This window comes from Orycteropus afer, unplaced genomic scaffold, assembly GCF_000298275.1.
Source record: "Orycteropus afer afer isolate SDZICR_OR568_19922 unplaced genomic scaffold, OryAfe1.0 scaffold00275, whole genome shotgun sequence".
Taxonomy (NCBI): Eukaryota; Metazoa; Chordata; class Mammalia; order Tubulidentata; family Orycteropodidae; genus Orycteropus; species Orycteropus afer.
In genome coordinates this window covers 2,512,389-2,523,416 of record NW_006921862.1, presented here as the reverse complement: position 1 = coordinate 2,523,416, position 11,028 = coordinate 2,512,389, and the positions used below count along the sequence as shown (strand labels likewise).

General features: G+C 38.7%; 1 protein-coding gene across 1 annotated transcript in view; it reads right to left on the bottom strand.

The window, feature by feature from the left end:
* Positions 1-11,028, bottom strand: part of PLCXD3 (phosphatidylinositol specific phospholipase C X domain containing 3) — a 308,568-nt gene that overhangs the window by 81,186 nt on the left and 216,354 nt on the right. The gene's annotated exons all lie outside the window — the stretch shown is intronic.

The following is an 11,028-nucleotide window of genomic DNA, read 5'->3' as shown; positions in this document are numbered from 1 at the left end:
GTTTTTGCTGATTAATTTTTAAAAGTAGGTTTCTAGGCCTTTCTTTCTAGTTGTCATAGTCTAGTAGAAGCACTGCTGAAAACTGACTGCCTGAGTAACCCTCGGAGTATTAGAAATACCTGTGGAATAGCTTCTAGTGTCATAGCAACATGCAAGCTACCATAGCATGATAAACTTACAGATGGATAGTGGATGTTAGCCCTATGAGAGAGAATTTTTTTTTCCTCCATTTTACAGAGGAGAAACTGAGACTCAAAGAGTTTAAGGAATTTGCCTAAGACCACATAATGGTAAGTGGTAGGGTCAGTAAAAGCTCAGATCTCTCTGCCCAGAGAGAATGTTCTGAGCTACTTAAGCTCTACTGGAGATGTGAACTAAGTGCCTAGTGGAATGATCGAGAGAACTACCTTATTCACCCTCAGGAGGGAAGGATAAAGGAAGCAGTGATTAAATGAATGGATAGTTTGCTTTTCTACTCTCTGCTAAGCCACAGCCCAGGACTCATTTATAACTCTACAATTCACTGCAATGTATTTGTGTGTGTTTGTATTTTGTTTTGCCTTTTTTAAATGTGCAATATAGCTTACATGGTTATTTCACTTAATGGACTATTTTAGTCTTCAATTGTTGCAATTAAATATCCAAACTGATGAATCACTAGGACTCTCACAAATGACTTAAGAACTAGAGATGGAGGTTGCCACTCTTTAGGTCAGCCACCAAAGAGCTACACTTACTATTATATTAGCATTTCAGTGAGTACATTGGCCAAAGGAGATAATCTGAAAATTGGATTGCCTTTTTCTATATCCTGACACTTGGAAACTTTAAAATATTCTGTAGAAGAACCAATGACACTCTTTGGAAGCCATTTTTACATGTTGGGGAAAAGTAATCATCTGCCAGGAGGTTTCTTTTGTCTGTAATTTAAAATTCCTAAATGTAGAAGTGGATAAAAACACTTTCCTCTCTCTCATCTGGCAGTTGTTAGTAAATACATAATACTTTCATATTACTACTTGGGGCTGCTTGTGAAGAGAATCATGTAATTTCAGAGTTTCATCAGGAAGAACTCAAAAGTCAGAGTGATGTGTAGGAGGAAAAAGTCACACACTCTGAAAGTAGGCAGACCCATGTTTGAAACCCAGAGCAGCCATTTCACTTGCTGTGTAAGTGGGTGAGTTGCTTCACTTTGTTAAGCTTCATTTTTCCACGTGTACATTGGGAGTGAAAATATCTACATCATTCAGCTGTTATGAGGATTATAAAGAACACATGTATAAAGTGTCTATTATAGTTTTTTCCAAATATGCTGTGTTAGACTGGGTTCTCTAGAGAAACAAAACCAGTAAAGCTTATATGTGTTGTTGTTGTTGTTATTTGCCAATAAATTTCTTTCTCTCTAAGATTATATGTAGAGAGAGAGAAATTTATCTTAGGAAAATGGCTCACACACTTATAGAAGCTGGCAAGTGCAAAGTTCTTGGATCAAATGTCAAGCTGGAGGCTTTTCACAACTCTTGCAGCTGCAGGGGCTGAGGAGCTCAAGGTTAGCAGGCAGTATACTGGCTGTTGACTCCAATGAATGACGAATCCAAGATCTTCAGGCCGAATGGTGGATTGTTGGCTCACGGACAGTTGTAGGCACCACGACAGAATCCCAATCCACAGAGGAATGTCTCTTTTCCCAGGATGTCCATAGATATACTGGAAGCAAGCCACACCCCTAGGGAAACTCCCTTTCAACAGATTGGCTGCTCAAAACCATAATCATCTGATCCCATCGTGGGAATAATCACATCACAACAGCTTAACCCACACAGAATTGTGGTCCAGCCAAGTTGACACACAGCTCCAACTATCACAGTCCACACCTTGTTAATTTGGCAGTTGTACACATCTTCTTAACCATATATAATCTCTAAACAAGGACAATTATAAAGTCATATTTGCACCTAACATGATACGCTAACACACGTACAGCCAAAATGCATTAACCTTATTTACATTTCACAGTTCATAACAGAAGGAAACAAAAATATTTGATGCACATACACAATGAAGAAATATAACAATCACAGTCCTCGTTTCTGCAGCTGGTCACGTGGTCGTAGCTGATATTCAGAACTACCTTCCACCACCCATTCTGTCTTTCCCTTGCCCTCAGCAAGCACCTCAGCTCGTCATAGTTCTTTGCCTGGTGGGGTGACCCAAAGCTTCATTCCTGAAGGGTCTGGGGTGTTAGCAGTCATATCAGAATTGGGTTGTTGTAATTTTCCATTGACTTTAATCACAGGGCATGGGGGTACTAAGAGACGTCCTAAAGAATCTCTTGTATTCCAGATATATTCTTCTTTACCTCCATCATGTAAAGCCAATCCAATTTCCCCTTGGTAATCAGGATCTATAAGCCATTCTTTGTCTGTTGATCCAGAGGCATGAGGAAGCCAAAATGGTCAAGCCAAGTTGACACACAGCTCCAACTATCACATGTGCTATTTCCTTTTCCAATCCCTTCATCTTACAGTTGAGAAATTTGAAGTCAGAAATTGATTTTCTAAAAAGTCATACAAGCTTGAACCTAGGTTTATGGATGCCACCCATATTCTTTCCAATTATGCATTAATTTAAATGACAAAGGATTTATGAATTAAGTTTTAAATCTAAATATTTTACTTCATTTTCCACTGCTTGTTATTTCCCAGTAATCACCAACTCCACCCAACCAAAACCACAGGTTGTTGTTGTTGTTAGGTGCCATCGAGTCATTTCTGACTCACAGTGACCCTATGCACAGCAGAACTAAACACCCAGTCCTGAGCCAGCTCCACAATTCTTGCTATACTTGAGTCCATCGCCGCTGCCACCATGTCAATCCATCTCGTTGAGGGCCTTCCCCTCTTTTGTCGACCCTCCACCTTACCAAGCATGACATCCTTCTTCAGGTAATGGTCTCTTCTGACAATATGACCAAAGTATGTGAGATGAAGTCTGGCCATTCTCTCTTCCAAGGAATATTCTGGCTGCATTTCCTCAAGGACAGACCTGTTAGTCCTTTTAGCAGTCCATGGTACTTTCATCATTCTTCGTCAACACCACAGCTCAAAAGCATCAATTTTTCTTTGGTCTTCCTTATTCATTGTCCAGCTCTCACATGCATATGATGTGATTGAAAATACCATGGCTTGTGTCAGACGCACCTTAGTCCTCAAGGAAACATCTTTGTGCTTTAGCACCTGAAAGAGGTCCTTTACAGCCAATTTTCCCATTGCTATCTGTCATCTGATGTCCTGATTGCTGCTTCCATTGGCGTCGATTGTAGAATCAAACAATGTGAAGTCTTTGACAATTTCAATCTTTTCTCCATTTATTGTAATGCTGCTTATAGGACCAGTTGTGAGGATTTTTGTTTTCTTTATATTGAGATGTAATCCATACTGCAGACTGTATTCTTCAATCTTCATCAGTAAGTACTTCAAGTCATCCTCACTTTCAGCAAGCAAAGTTGTGTAGTCAGCATATCACAGGTTGTTAATGATTCTTCCTCCAATTCTAATGCCATGTTCTTCTTCATATAGTCCAGTTTCTCAGATTATTTGCTCAGCTTACAGATTGAATAAGTATGGGGAAAGGATACAAATCTTTTCATGACTATTCTTTTGAAATTGCCTTCAGAGTCTGTTCATAAGGCACACAAGAAAAATCTATCTTATTATTGTTCCACTTGGTTCTTGACTCCAAATGGCATTCATAAGCTTTGCTCACCCACCTTATTTAGTAAGCTTGGCTCTGAATGAGCTTAGATTGTTCCCTAAACCCACTCACCTTGAAAGGAAAAGATTTACACTCATCCTACCCCCCACCCCCCCACACACACACTACAACTATTCTTAAAATTGCTTCAGCATCACTTGGGTTGGTGAGTAAATTTTCAAGGTGTCAACAGATACTGGGAATGTATAAAATGTGTAAGTTTGGGCACATAAGTTTACAAAAAAAAAAAAAAAAAGCCATGGAATTAACTATTTTATATTTCCTTAGTCCCTGAGCCATTGGTATTATCTGTTTAACAGGTAAAGAAATTGAGCTCCAGCAAAAGGAAGAAGCATTCTCAAGATTTTGAGAAGTGGCTATTCTAGGCCAATAATTCTCATCAGGAGGCAATTTTTTCTCCAAGGGACATTTGGCAATGTCTGGAAACACTTTTGATTGTCCCAACTCAGGCAAGTGGGAATGAGATAGTTACCTAGTGAGTAGAGGGCAAGAATGCTGCCCCACATCACAAAGCCTGTGCAAAATATCAGTATTGCTGAAGTTGAGAGACCCTGTTTCAGGCCAAGAAATCTGACTCCTAGGCTTTTTAATGAAGGGGCTCAGGTAGCATAATGATTAAAGCATTTGGCTATTAACCAGAAGGTCAGTGGTTCAAATCCGCTAACTGCTCCACAAGAGGAAGATAAGGCAATCTACTTCTGTAAAGATTTACAGCCTTGGAAACCTAATGGGAGTTGTTATGAGTCTGAATCAACTCGATGGCAGTGGGTTATTTTTTTAAGTCATTCTAGTGCCCTCCACTACTGTTAGTGTTGATATTCCTGTGTTCTCATATTCCCATCAGCAAAAGTGTGCATGTGTATTTTTCTTTGGTGATGAAAGAGTCATTTTTTTTTTTTTTTCTATTCTGTTTTCCACTTGGAAACTCCCCTTTGCCTTAGACTCCTTTAAAAAACATACTGAATTGTCACAGAGGTTGCCTGGAGAGGCATTTAGCATCTTAAAAGTCTAATTGGCAGGAAAATTAAAGCAACTTAAAATGTGTGTGCTCTTTCAGGAGATGTGCTATTCCCACCCTGTATTATTAGATCTCAGAAACAGCTAGGGCAAGAACAGCTGGGACTTCCCGAACTATTGTTTTGCCAAGTTGCTATAAAATTGTCCCTTCTCACTATAAAATTGAGAAAGAAGAGAGGAAAAAACAGCTCAAAGGCCAATCACACTTGTCAAAAGGTTACTTCTCAGCTGTCCTTCAGAAGTCCCAATGGTGTCAAGTTAATTCAATCAGTGAAGGAATGTACTTTGCTTGATGTATGCCCTTTGGTAATCAAGGAATATATCTTGGCATACACTGTGCAGAACAGAATGTAAAATCCAAAGCATGTTTTTCTTGCTAAATAATAAACTATCTTTAAAGATATAGCATATGTAGTTATTAAATTTCCTAGGTAAACTTGCCATATTTTGTGGTCAAGAGAGAAACCTTTTGGAATTGGATGGCAGTGGGTTTCTCTCATACATGCATAGAGGTCACTGGAATTGACTGAATGGCAGTGTGTTTGGCTTTAGGTTTTAACACCAATAAGCACACAAAACATTGCATGTTTATGGCTTTCAAACCTCCATAGATCTCTCACTCATTGACCTTGTCTAAACTGGAAATGTTCTCAAAACAAAGCATAATTTTCCACCATAGAAATGATGTTTTTATGATTGTCAGTGGCCAATGATCACTCATCCACAAGAGTAGAGCACCTTTGAGTAGAGAAATTAGGTGTACTCCTGATATTTGAACATAAAATTACAATGTTTTGAGAGGTAAAAGACAGGAAAAACAGCATGCTATTGCCCTAAGATACTGGAGAAGTCACTCTTGTTATGTTCTCTTGTTTTGAGCACCTATAGGAGCTCTGATAGCATAGTACCTGAGGCATGTGACTGCTAACCAGAAAGCTGGTGGTTCAAACCCACCAGCCACTCTTTGGAAGGAAGGTTAGGCAATCTATTTCCCTAGTGATACCACCTCAGAAACCCAAGAAGGGGTTGCTATGAGTCGGGTCTGACTCAATGGCACATAACAACAACAACAGCAACATAGAATACATATGAGTCGGAGCCGACTGGATGGCACATAACAACAACAACAACATGGCATATATGGTCAAAATTTTAGTACTTGATTGCAAGCTATGTCTTGTACCATTTGCTAATTGTGTCTCATGTACATCTTACAGTCCAAATTGATTGACCTATTATCCAGGATAAGGATCATGAAGTAAAATTTTATAAGATACAAGATAGTCTCTCCTGTCTCCATTCCCAGCCCACAGCAAGGTCTTAATACTTTCTTGTTGGTTGAATGACTGGCTGAATATATTGATTCTTATCTCTCTTCCTGGTTAATCTGAAGAGTTCCAGAACCTTGAGAGGAAAAACATTGGTCCACTTCAAAAAAGAGAAATTATAGTTCTCTAAAGTCAGAGTTGAACAGAAGATATCAAAGGGCAGCTCAGGAAGGCAAAGTAAAGTATTATAATGATATGTACAAAAACTGGAGTTAGAAAACCAAAAGGGAAGAACACTCTCAGCATTTCTCAAGCTGAAAGAACTGAAGAAAAATTCAAGACTTGAGTTGCAATACTGAAGGGGTCTATGGACAAAATATTGAAATGATGTAGGAAGTATCAAAAAAAGATGGAAGCCCAAAAGAAAATCACCAAGACATATCATCATCAAACTCACCAAAACCAAAGACAAAGAAAGAATCCTGGAACAGCACAGGAAAAACAAAAAGTTACCTACAAGAGGCAACCAGTAAAACTAAGCTCAGATTTCTTGGAAGAAGCTATGACGGTGAGAAGACATTGGGATGGTATATATAAAACCCTGAAAGAGAAAAATTTGCAACCAAGAATTAAGTACCCAGCAAAATTGTCACTCAAATATGATGGTGAAATTAGGACATTTCTATATAAGCAGAAATTAAGGGAAATTGTTAAAACCAAACCAACTTTACAAGAGATGATAAAGGGAGTCCTTTGGATAGAGAACCAACAACAGCAAACAATAACTGACCATTAACAGACATGGTTACATAACCCAGAAACCAACTGAGCTATGGAAGTAGCCAAAGTAAATAGGCCTACAAGACTATAAACAGGAAACCAGAGACAACAATTGACAAATGAGGACAAACAAACCAAAAAGAGGGGAAAATTGTGTAGTTACAGAACTTCTAAATGGTAGGGAAGTCAAGACAACTGCAAGGTAAAATGAGCTGTTCTAAACTTGGTAAGAAAACTACACATCACAGAGTAACCTCAAAGAAAAATGATAAACCTTCACATCAAAATAAAAAAGAGGACCAGCACAAATATTTAGCAAATACTAAAACAATAGCAATGAAGGAAGTGATAACACGATTCGTAAACAAAATGAGCTCAGCACAGAAAATTATATGGAGCAAAGAAATCAACACCACAAAAAAGCATGTAACAAAAATGATAGCAACAAATTCATACTTCTCGATAATTACAAAGCTGGTAACGGACTTATCTCTAAGATTTATAGAGAACTCCAGCACTTCAACAGCAAAGAATTAACAATCCAATTGAAAAATGGGCAGAAGACATGAATAGACACTTCTCCAAGGAGGATATTCAGGTGGCCAGCAAATACATGAAGAAATGCTCACGATCATTGGCCATCAGAGAGATGCAAATGGAAACAACACCGAGATGCCATCTCACCCCAGCACTGATGGGAAGGTTCAACGAGACAGAAAATAACAAATGCTGGCAGGGATGAGAGAGATTGGGATTCTTATACACTGCTGGTGGGACTGTAAATTGATACAACCACTGTGGAAGGCAGTATGGTGATTCCTTAGAAAGCTGGAATTGGAGATACCATTTGACCCAGCAATCCCATTAGTAGGTATATATCCTAGAGAGGTGAGAGCCAGGACAGGAACAGATATATGCATACCCATTTCATCACAGCACTATTTATAATAGCAAAAAGATGGAAATAATCTGTATGCCCATCAATGGAAGAGTGAATGACCAAACTATGGTATATATACAAAATGGAATGCTATGCAGCATTGAAGAATAAGGTAGAGGCTACAAAACTCACATTCTCATGGATGAACTTGGAGGACATTATGCTGAGTGAAATAAGTCAATCTCAGAAGGACAAACATAGTATTAGTTCATTGTTGTGGAAGGTCAAGGAAAGGTTTATATATGGAGGGAAACTTTCTTTGTTGGTTGCCAGGTCTGGGAGAGGAGGGGAGGGAATAGTGCAAAAACAAAACAAAAAAATGCATTGACCCATGTCACTTTAGTTTTGTGTATTTCACTATATATAAATTATATTTCAATACAATGCATTTAAAAAGAAGAAGAAGATGGAAGGAATGCACAGAGTCACTGTACAAAAAAAAAAATTGGTCAATGTTCAATTATTTCAGGAGGTAACATATGATCAAGAACCAATGGTACTGAAGGAAGAAATCCAAGTGGCACTAAAGGAATTGGGAAAAAAAAAAGGCTCCAGGAATTGACACAATAGCCATTGAGATGTTTCAACAATGGATGCAGCACTGGAGGTGCTTACTAATTTATGCCAAGAATTTGGAAGACAGCTACCTGGCCAACCAACTGGAAGAGAGTGATATTTGTGTCCATTCCAAAGAAAGATGATCCAACAGAATGTGACAATTATCAAACAATATCATTAATATCACATGCAAGTAAAATTTTTCTGACAATAACTCAAAAATGGTTACAGAATTATATTGACAGGGAACTTCCAGAAGTTCAACTGGATTCAGAAGAGGATGTTAAAAGAGGGATATCATTGCTGATGTCAGATAGATCTTGGCTGAAAGCAAAGAATACCAGAAAGTGGTTACCAGTGTTTTACTGACTTTGCAAAAGCATTTGACTGTGTGGATCATAACAAATTATGGATAACATTGCAAAGAATGGAAATTCAAGAACACTTAATTAATACTCACAAGGAACCTGTATATTGAACAAGAGGCTGCCATTTGAACCAAACAAGGGGATACTGAATGATTAAAATCAGGAAGGGTGTGTGTCAGGGTTGTATCTTTTCACCATACTTATTTAATATGAGGATGACTTGAAGCATTTACTGATGAAGACTAAAGACTACAGTCTACAGCATGAATTATACCTCAATATAAATAAAAAAAAAAATAAAAAGAATATAAATGGAGAAAAGATTGAAGTTGTCAAGGACTTCATATTACTTGGTTCTACAATCAACACCAATGGAAGCAGTAGTCAGGACATCAGACAATGTGTTGGATTGGATAAATCTGCTACAAAAGACCTCTTTCAAGTTCTGACGAGCAAAGATGTCTCCTTGAAGACTAAGGTGCACCTAACCCAAACCATGGTATTTTCAATAGCCTCTTATGCATGTGAGATCTGGACAGTGAATAAGGAAGCGTGAAGAACAGTTGATACTTTTGAGTTGTGGTGTTGGCAAAGAACACTGAGAGTACCACGGACTGCTAAAAGAACTAACAAATCTATCCTGAAAGAAGTATAGCTGGAATGCTCCTTGGAAGCTGGAATTACAAGACTTGGTCTCAGCTACTTTGGTCATGTTATCAGAAGGAAACATTCACTGCAGAAGGATATCATGCTTTGTAAAGTGGAGGGTCAGCGAAGAAGGGGAAGGTCCTCAACAAGATCAATGGATACAGTGGCTGCAACGATGGGCTCAGAGACAGCAAGGATCGTGAGGCTGGCACAGGACTGGGCAGTGTTTCATTCTATTGAACATAAAGTCACTATCAGTCAGAGACAGCTCAACAGCACCTGACAACAACAACATTTAATCTGTATACTGAGCAAGTAGTCTGAGAAGCTGGACTATATGAAGAAGAGTGCAGCACTAGGATTGGTGGAATCCTCAATAACGACCCGTGATATGCCAATGACACAACATTGGTTGCTGAAAGTGAAGATAACTTGAAGTATTTACTGATGAATATCTAAGATTTCAGTCTTCAGTATGGATTATACCTCAATGTGAAGAAAACAAAAATCCTCACAACTGCACCAATAAGTAATATCACAATAAATGGAGAAAAGATTGGAGTTGTCAGGAATTTGATTTTACTTGGATCCTCAATCAATACACTTGGAAGCAGCAATCAATAAATCAGACGTTGTGTTGCACTGGGCAAATCTGCTGCAAAAGACCTCTTTAAAGTGTTAAGAAGCAATGATGTCATTTTGAAGATGAAGGTGCACCTAACCCACGCCTTAGTATTTTCATTCACCTCATATGCATGTGAAAGCTGGGCAATGACTAAGGAAGACCAAAGAAGAGTTCATGCTTTAAAATTGTGGTGCTGGTGAAGAATAATGCAAGTACTATGGACTGCCAGAAGAATGAACAAATCTGTCCTGGATGACGTGCAACAAGAATGCTCCTAGCAAATGAGAACGGCCAGACTTTGTCTCACCTACTTTGGTAATGTTGTCAGAAGAGACCATTCTCTGGAGAAAGATGTCATGCTTGATAATGTAGAGGGTCAGTAAAAATGGGGAAGACCCTCAACAAGATGGATTGACACTGGTTATTACAGTGAGCTTAAGTATTGCAAGGATAGAAAGGATGACCCATGATTTGGCAGTGTTTCATTCTGTTGTATATAGGGTTGCTATGAGTGAGAGCAAACTCAATGATACCTAACAACATCAACAACAAAGTCATAGCATAAATAGCATGTTAGTCACCAAGAGTGTTGTATTAAACTTAATCACTTTCTTCACGTCTCCACTCCACCATATCTGTCTGAATTTTTGACAAGTTTCATGGAAGGACCAAAGCCCCAAATCACCACAGAGATAAACCATCCATTCTTGGGGGAGAAAAATCATAAGCACAAGCAAAAGAAATCTCAAGAAAAATACCGAGGAGTTCCAGCAAGATGGTGGACTAGGCAGAAGGACTGCACAGGCCCTCTTCAACAAAGAAAAGGGAAACCAATTGACACAGACACAGAAGATAATCTTGGATGGCTGAGCCTTGAAAGGAAGGATACAGAAGTAGACTAAACCGCAACTAGCAGAAGATTTTGCGTGAAAATACCAAAAAAGGAGACATACGGAGCTGCGGTCTGGCAGGGACCTGAATGCCCCTGATGGCACAAACGGCTTGGACATTCCCGAGTGGTGGTAGGACCTAAAAATTAACCTAAAAATC